The sequence below is a fragment of the Varanus komodoensis genome, unplaced genomic scaffold (assembly GCF_004798865.1).
Source record: "Varanus komodoensis strain SLA01 unplaced genomic scaffold, ASM479886v1 scaffold16, whole genome shotgun sequence".
Taxonomy (NCBI): domain Eukaryota; kingdom Metazoa; phylum Chordata; class Lepidosauria; order Squamata; family Varanidae; genus Varanus; species Varanus komodoensis.
In genome coordinates this window covers 4,656,599-4,666,266 of record NW_025335468.1, presented here as the reverse complement: position 1 = coordinate 4,666,266, position 9,668 = coordinate 4,656,599, and positions in this window count along the sequence as shown.

Sequence of the window (9,668 nt, the reverse complement as noted above, 5' to 3'; positions counted from 1 at the left end):
CCTTCAAGGCTGGTGGTCATATTTCACCAGAAGATGGCAGTTGACCTGAGTCAGCACTCTCGCCGCGTGACCCTTGTGACACAAGGCTTGTGTGCCCATTTCTAAAATGGCGACTGTAACTAAAAAAAGGAAAGTTGACAGCGAGGGCCGCCGCTTCCAGGACAAGTGGAAATTGGAGTATTTTTCACTGAAATACGAAACAACTGTGTCTGCCTAATTTGCCAAGAGACTTTGACTGTTTTCAAGGAATTCAATATCAAGAGACACTACCAGACGAAACATGCTAACTACAACAAGCTAACTGGGAACGAACGCGGTGAAAAATTGAAGGAACTGGAAGCTGCTTTAATGGCATAGCAGCGCTTTTTCACAAGAGCCCGTGAGTCAAATGAAAATGCCACAAAGGCGAGCTACGAGGTGGCAACACTGATTGCCAAGCACTGCAAACCTTTTACTGAGGGTGAATTTATTAAAGACTGCGTGATGAAAATGGTGGAGAAAATGTGTCCTGAGAAGAAGCAAGAGTTTGCCAATGTTTGCCTGGCTCGTAACACTGTGGTACGGAGAATTGAAGACGTTTCATCTGATATTAAGAGACAGTTAGAGGCAAAAGGAGTGGAGTTTGACTCTTTTTCGTTAGGCTGTGACGAAAGCACAGATGCATCTGACACCGCTCAGTTATTGATTTTTTTGAGAGGAGTGGACAATGACATGAACGTGAGTGAAGAGCTACTTGACCTCCAGAGCCTTAAGGACCAAACAAGAGGAACAGATTTCTTTGTTTCTGTTTGTTCCGCCGGAGATGACATGAAACTACCATGGAATAAAGTCACTGGGATTATTACGGATGGTGCACCTGCCATGGCTGGCGAGCAAAGTGGATTATCAACCTTAGTCTGTAACAAAGGAGGCAGGAGAAGAAGGAAGCAAAGCTATAAAACTCCACTGTATTATTCACCAACAAGTTCTCTGTGCCAAACATCTGAAATATGATCATGTTATGAAACCGGTGATGAAGGCTATTAATTATATTCACTCCAAAGCCCTGTGTCCAGTTTCAACAGTTTCTACCCGACATCCAGGCTGAATACGGAGATGTTGTGTATCACAACGAGGTAAGATGGCTCAGTCGGGGGTCTGCACTGCAGCGCTTCTACTCTCTTAGGGAGGAAATCGGACAATTCTTGGCAAAAAGGGACAACCGATGCCAGAGCTATCTGATCCTGTTTGGCTGGCTGATTTTGGATTTTTAGTTGACATAACACAACATCTGAACATGCTGAACACGAGCCTTCAGGGGCAAAATGCAGTGGTAAGCCAACTGTATTCACATATCAAAGCCTTTGGGACCAAGCTGCTACTTTTCCAAAGGCACCTGTCACAAACGCAGCCCAATACCACACATTTTCCATCGCTGCAGGAAATAATGACCAGTTTTCCACAGAACAATATGAGTGCACAAATAAGGAGGTATGAAGCAGACATCTCATCTCTGGCTGAAGAGTTTCAACAGCACTTTCAAGATTTTGCAGCTATTGAAAAGGAGATCACGCTTTTTTCATTTCCTTTCTCTGTGGACCCTGATGACGCTCCAGACCACCTGCAGCTGGAGCTCATTGAGCTGCAGTGTGATGCCGAGTGTCGCAGTCGGCACCAACAGCTCCCTCTTGTCAACTTTTACCGCCAGCTGGATAAAGACAGGTTCCAAGAGATTCGAACATTTACTAAGAAAAAGCTGAGCTTGTTTGGTTCGACATACTTGTGTGAGAAGACATTCTCGGTTATGAACATTAACAAGAACCGCATGAGGACGAGACTAAATGACTTTCACCTGCGTGACATCTTGCGCATCAAAACCACTGTTTTTGAGCCAGACCTGGCCGATACAATGCAGTCGAGATCTCAGGATCACCCTTCACATTAGTGCAGTTATTTGTTTAGTCTTTCATAAAATAGTTCATTTGCATTTAATGGTAATGGTTCAAAGAATGTCAGGCTGAATGGTCGGCCCCCACACATTTTCACCTCACCAAATCTGGCCCTCCTTGCAAAAAGTTTGGACACCCCTGATTTAAGAGATTTTCTTGAAGGGGTCCTTTTCTTAGGATAGGGAAAAGAATGTCTCTCTTTTGTAATGCAAGCAACATAATACTTTCCCTGGAAGAGGACAGCAGTTGAAGGTCAGCTTTATATTGCCAGAATAGTGTGCTCACAGTCAGTGAAGATGTGGAGGCCGAGGGGGGGGGGGGGGAATGGCTTGGGACAGAAACTGTCTAGCAGAGAACTACAACAGTGGCACAAATGTTGTTACCATAACGAAAACATTAGAACTGCCACTTGGCAGTTTAGTATCAGTAAGAGGTAATTCCTTGATCAGGAACACTATTTCCTGGGGCAATATTTTCTGGACAGATTTGTGATGGCTGTGCTGTCACCATCCTGGGGAAACCATCAAATTTCTGAGAGCCCATCAGTCAAAGTGAGAGAGCTCCTGGTTCTTTTGGATATGAACACCATGTTGCATCCAGGTTAAGGCTTGTGAGAACTGACAGCACACAAGCTGGGCACGTGAAAGGACAGCAGCAATTCTGTCCTGCAGCTTTGGAAAATACTGCCACAGTCTGTCTGGCATTTGTGTCGGACTCTCAAAACTCACGGTTCATGCCCTATAAAAATATGTGGAAATAGATCAGAAGAGTTACACATGCCTGATGGACATGACTTTGCATCCATGGAAAGTCTACCCAGACTTTCTGCAGTCTACCCAGTCATAGCATAAACTGGGAGTGGGGCGGGGGAAACAGACGATGTTGTGTAAACCTCCATGGTTTATTTGGGGTGGTTTATAATCCCAGATACTCACAGGTTAGGGTGAGGGCTGTCAGCAATCCCTGCTCCCCCCATCCCACTGCTGCTGGAAAGGGATGGCAGGGAGAGGGGAGGCCTCGGTGCTTCTGTGGGGCCTCATGGGATACCTGCGGGGGGCTGGGGGGAGCAGGGCGCAGAGCACCCTCCCTGCTAGGTACCCATCTGCAGGGCACCCTGGGGAAAGGCAGCTTCTAAAAGCAACGACAGCACTCTGGCTCAGCGTGTTGTGCAATGCTGCTTTTTGAACGGCAACTAGGACCACTTCTCATACCATTTGCCTTGAGAATGTATGATGTTTGCACGCACAGCTGAATCTTTGCCTTTTGATGCTTCCAGGTAGGTTTGTAATTTTGATGTAATATGCATGTCTGCTTCACAGCATGAACTCCAAGAGAACTTAGGCCTTTTGTGAATGCACTCAAATACACAAATGCTTCCCTTTGATCATGATTTCTCCTTCTACTGCTTTCATGCCCCAAGACCCAAGTGATGCTGCTGCAGTTCATACAGTTAAATCAGACGGGTACAGCTGGTCTTGCATTTTGACTAGCTGTGCATTTTGGCACAGCTAGTCTTGCTAGGCCCCACATTCCCCATCCCGCTGCTTTACGAACATACAAAGTGCTCTGAAATCTGTGTTTTCAAACTGTGTTTTCTGCATAGGAGACTTTCAGTGATACAGCATTTCGGATTCATTTTGGCCCTGCACAGAAACGCCAGAGGCGAACTGGTGCCCCTTCCATTTCCATTCATGGGCATCGGGCCTGCTGTCAACAATTTATATTCCCCCATCACCTGTGCATGTGTGCATCTGGCAACTGAGGATAACATATCATACACCAGCAAAGGCTCTGATCCACAAAAGTTGATGCCACAGCATACGAGTGTCACATCCAAATCATACAGCTGTTTATTCAGAAGTAAACCCCACCAAATTCAATGGGGTATACATTCAAGTAAATGCATAGGATTACAGCACTAACCTTTATGATGCCACAGGGCTGCTTTTTTTCTTTTTATATCATGGGCTAGTGTTTAAAGATTCAAATTGAAACAGCCTGCACGGATATTTTGGGAAGAGGATCATGTATCCAACACTTTATTCCAAAATTATTTAAGTTGAACCATATGTTTGGGTTTCTACCAAATTTATTAAGCATTAGGGCAAAAGTTCAATGCAAGCCCGCTTATTCTGCACCAGTAATTTAAAAAGGGGGCTTTATAAAAACAGGAGCAGCCTCTAGTGGTTGAAGCAAAGGTTTGCTTGAGTCTCAAGATCCTTATGTAACAAGGAGATGGCTTAACCGTTAGATCTATTCATTTGAAAACTGTAATTCTTAAGCAAAATTCTTAACTTTATTGTCTAACTACCAGCTCCCTGTGCATCTTTTGGTAAGTCAACAATTGCATGCTGGGTTTCATAGCTTATCCAATGAAACAGAAGAGAAATAGATTTCTCAGAGGTTACATTTCAAAATGATATTGATCCTTGGAGGTAAAGCACAAACATGTCTGACTGTAGTACTGGACAAGAAAGCAGGTTGTTTTAAAATGGTAACAGCAACAAGAAGGATAAAGAAGTAGTAGTAGAACAAGAAACACAGTAAATTTGTTTATTAGATTTATATCCCACTTTTTTTTATCACAAACTCAAGGTTTCGGTGTGAGGCAGGTTGGGCTGACAGTTTGGTAGGTAAAGCCAAAGGCCAGACAAAAGAAGACAGCTGCATATATATTTTTTCCTGATGTGTTTTGAGTTATGTCTCCTTATCAAGGGAAATTTGGGGGCGGGGAACTAGAATTAAGAACTGAGACAGTGTGACATGGTAGTCAGAGTGCTGGACTAGGACTAGAAAGACCAGTGTTCTAGTCTCCGCTTAGCCATGAAGCTCACAGGGTGACTTTCAGTGAGTTGCTGATTCTGAACCTAAGCTACCTCACAGGGTTGTTGTGGGGATAAAATGGAGAATTATGGAAGCGGCCTTGGTTTCCACACAGGAAAGAAGACAGGCTATAAATATAACATATCACAGAGATACTGGCAAACCTGAAAAGTCACAAATGTACACTTCCTAATTTTTTTGGATATGAACGTTTGTGTCCCAGATGTCTTGTGGGCACCCTCCTCTGCCTGTTAAGCAGGAAAAAGCCCCACAGCTCCTAGCATAACTTTGCATCTCAAATCATGTTGGGAACAATAAATTCATGCAGCTGACTTTTTAATCTTGGCTTTAAATGGTTGAGAAGAGCAAGTTGTGCTGCAAAGGACTATTCCTCTCTATAAAGTAAGAATGTTTTCCTGCATCAGGTAGGAAGCTCAATCCATTTTAAGGAACTCCTGTCTATGGAAGCTTTATTTCCATTATACCAGGTATGGCTATAGATGTTCCAAAGAATATTTCCCAGTGGCACCTTAATAATAATTTTAAAATCCTAGTGTTCATATATTGAAGCTGAAAACTGGCACCATTCTGAGGAAATGAGGAGTGCTGGCTTTCTATTGCACTACTGGGATTTAAGTACACAAACAATGGGGGGAAAGAACCTCATGGAGATTTGTGTGTGCTCTTCGCATCTTACCGTTGCATGTCTTGGGCCAATAGGTGGCACTAGTGCTTTTTAAGGCATCCAATCCATATGGATAACTCAAGGCAGGAAAGGCAGAACAAGAGCAGGAATTAGTGAGCACATAGATATTACCAAAGCCACAGCATGATGCAAGAACGAAAAAGGAGAATGAAGCCTCCACAGCTCGTTAGCAATGCTGCATGACCTGTGGATTGCCTAACAAATGTACACTGATTGGAGCAGCAGCTATTGTCAAAAGGCAGTGTCTATTTTAGGGCTGTGTTGCAACTAGGCTGAAACTGAAAGTAGAACTAGGTGAGTGCAGGATGGCATCATCCGTCCCAGACTTTGTTTCCTGTACCAGAGGGACCTCCCTCAAAGAGGCAGCAATCTTTGTGCAAAACAGGCTGTTCCAGCCAGACCTGCCCATGATGTCATCTCAGGTCCCTGCCTTTGAAGTGCTCTCCACTCTAGACTCTTGATTTCAGCATCGAGTGAGTATGATACATGGGTGAATGGCCATCCCAGAGCAAACTTCTGCCAAGGACAGGCCTATCATTTCACCTACAGTTGGTTTCAATATAGCTGGTCCATACATTCAGTTGCAAGAAGTCACCAAGTCTTGGAGAACCAAGCATGATGTACAAGGCCTATTTGAACTGGCCCAAGGGCTGGACCAAACATGGTGTGATTAAAAGACGCCATGCCCACACATCTCTCATAAGATGTGAAAACCCTCCTGGGGGTTTCCTTTTCTAAGAAGAAATTGCTGTACTGGGAGAGCTTCTGTCCTCTAGCTATCAAGTGTGCCTTTTCCACTTGGCCAGGAAAGCCAGTTGGCAGGCATCATCTCTCTGTTTCTTCTCCAAAACAATGGCCTTGATGAACAGGTTGTTCTTCAGTACCAGCAATGTTGCTCTCACATTAACACCATTTCTGAGGACAAAAATGAAGAATGCTCCTCATCAGAAATCAGCACATTTAAGTAACCTGATTCTGGGTGCCATATAACCCACTTGTGATGCTCCTTCATGAAATCTTCTAGGAAAAGAATGGCATAAGAAAGAGGTCAGTGCATCTCATAAGCTGATTTCTGAATGCATGCCCTCCCTAGAACTCAGGACAGGAATACTGCTTCATGTCCTCCCACTTTGGTCCCGCCCACCATGACGAACATGGGGAACTGCCTTCTACTGAGTCAGACATTTATTTATTTATTTATTTATTTATTTATTTATTTATTTATTAAAACATTTTTATGCCGCCCCATTCGCCGAAGCCTCGGGGCGGCTTACAACAAAAAATTAAAATAACATTTTAAAATATATACAATAAAATACAAATATATAATATAAAACATACACTATAAAACAAGCCACCCTGGCCAAATAAAATTCAATAATATTAACATTTAAAATACTGCTTAAATAAAAAGGTCTTTGCCTGGCGCCGAAAAACAAATAACAACGGCGCCAGGCGGACCTCTCTGGGGAGCGCATTCCATAACTTAGGCGCCACCGCTAAGAAAGCCCTCCTCCGAGTAACCACCCTCCTAACTTCTTCCATGGAGGGCTCCCGGAGAAGGGCCTCTCCCGCCGATCTCAGAGGGCAGCTGGGCATATAAGGATGTAAGCACTCCTTCAGGTAACCAGGACCCAAGCCGTTTAGGGCTTTATAGGTCATTACCAACACCTTGAATTGGGCCCGGACTTCAATGGGAAGCCAGTGAAGCTGACGGAGAACTGGAGTCATGTGAACATAACGTCCAGTCCCCGTCAGCAGCCTGGCAGCTCTATTTTGGACCAATTGAAGTATCCGGACCGTCTTCAAGGGTAGCCCCACATAGAGCGCGTTACAGAAGTCCAGACGGGAAGTCACCAACGCATGTGTCACTGTCGCAAGGCAGTCATTCTCCAGATAGGGGCGCAGCTGATGAATTAGCCGAAGCTGGAGGAAAGCGCTCCTCGCCACTGCTGTTACCTGAGCTTCCAGTGAAAGCTCTGGGTCGAGGAGCACTCCCAAGCTGTGGACCTTGTCCCTAAGAGGGAGTGCAAGCCCGTTCAGGACAAGGTTCAATTCACCCTCTCCGAAGCCCGATCCACCAACCAACAGGACCTCCGTCTTGTCTGGATTGAGCTTCAGTTTATTGGCCCTCATCCAGCCCATTACCTCGGCCAGGCACCGGTTCAGCACAGCCACTGCCTCACCTGGATTGGTGGAAAACGAGAGGTAGAGCTGGGTATCATCAGCGTACTGATGGTTCCGCAGCCCACACCTCCTGATGACCTCTCCCAGCGGTTTCATGTATATGTTGAACAGCAAGGGGACAAAATGGACCCCTGCGGTACTCCATGGCATAGCTGCCATGGCGCAGAGCCATAGTCCCCCAGCACCACCTTCTGGAACCGGCCATTGAGATAGGAGCGGAACCACTGCAAAGCAGTGCCTCCAACCCCCAATCCCGCAAGCCTATCCAGGAGGATACCATGGTCGATGGTATCGAAAGCCGCTGAGAGGTCCAGAAGAACCAACAGGGACGCACTCCCCCTGTCCTTCTCCCTGCACAGGTCATCATACAGGGCGACCAAGGCAGATTCAGGACCGTACCCGGGTCTGAAGCCGGACTGCAATGGGTCCAGATAATCAGTTTCATCCAAGAGTGCTTGGAGTTGTCCCGCCACCACTCGTTCTAACACCTTGCCCAGAAACGGGATGTTGGCCACTGGTCTATAATTAGTGGCCATCTCTGGATCCAGTGACGCCTTCTTCAGGACCGGTCGGACTACCGCCTCCTTCAAAGGGGCAGGCACCCGACCCTCCCTCAGAGAAGCGTTAACCACTTCCAAGATCCAGGTTCCAATCCCGTGCTTGGAATCATTTATTAACCAAGACGGGCAAGGGTCCAAAAGGCAAGTGGTTGGACGTACTCGCCCAAGCACCTTGTCCACATCATCGGGCCGCAGTAACTGAAATTCATCCAATAAATCTGGACCAGACGGCAGCGTTGGTGTCTCCTTTGAAACCTCTGAATCAATAGTGGTGTCCAGCTCGTGACGAATCTGAGCGATTTTCTCCCTGAAATGCCTGGCAAAGTCGTCACAGCGGGCCTTTGAGGGTGGAATCAGGTCTTCCTTTGGACCTGGACGTACCAGGCCTTGCACCACTCGAAAAAGCTCCGCCGGACGGCATTGTGAGGAGGTAACGGAAGCGGAAAGAATCTCTTTTTTGCCGCCCTCACCGCCACAGCATAGGCCCGATAGTGGGCTCTTAAGTGTGTTCGGTCAGATTCCTCTCGTGATTTCCTCCACCTACGCTCTAGTCGTCTCCCAACCTGCTTCATCGCACTCAATTCAGGAGTATACCAAGGGGAAGAGCAGGCTCTGCCCGATGGGAGAGGACGCTTAGGAGCGATCGTGTCTACAGCCCTGGTCATCTCCCCATTCCACAGTTCGACCAGAGCCTCGACAGGAGCACCCGTCTTGTCAGCCGGAAACTCCCCCAGGGCCTTCAGGAATCCTTCTGGATCCATCCGGCTCCGGGGGCGGACCCACATAATCGGGTCCGCACCCTTACAGAGGGAGAAGTCACTCTCGAGCATAAACCTCACCAGGAAGTGATCTGACCATGACAGGGGAGTCAAGCATAAATTACTCACCCTCAGATCACCCTCTTCTTGCCCCGTCGAGAAAACCAGGTCCAGAGTGTGTCCCCGTTCATGGGTCGGGCCGGTGACATGTTGAGACAGCCCCATGGCTGTCATGGAGGCCATGAAGTCCTGAGCCGCCCCGGTCAGACTAGCCTCGGCATGGAGATTGAAGTCCCCCAGGACCAACATCCTGGGGGTCCTCAACACCAGGTCCGAGACAGTCTCCGTCAGCTCAGGCAGGGAGACTGTTGGGCAGAAGGGTGCACGGTACACCAACAGAATCCCCAGTCTGTCTCGGTCGCCCAACACCAAGTAGAGACACTCCAGCCCTGGTCTCGAAGGGACCGGAAGTCCTGTGAGATAGATGGAAGCTCGGTAAACCAAAGCGACCCCCCCTCCCCTCCCCTCCGGCCGTGAGCAGTGCTGGACCAGATACCCGGGCGGGCACACTTGCGAGAGGGCAACATCCCCCCCCTCTCCCGCCCAGGTCTCCGTTATGCAGACCAGGTCGGCCCCCTCATCCACAATCAGGTCCTGGATGAGGGCAGATTTTTTATTGACCGACCTGGCATTAAGCAACAGCACT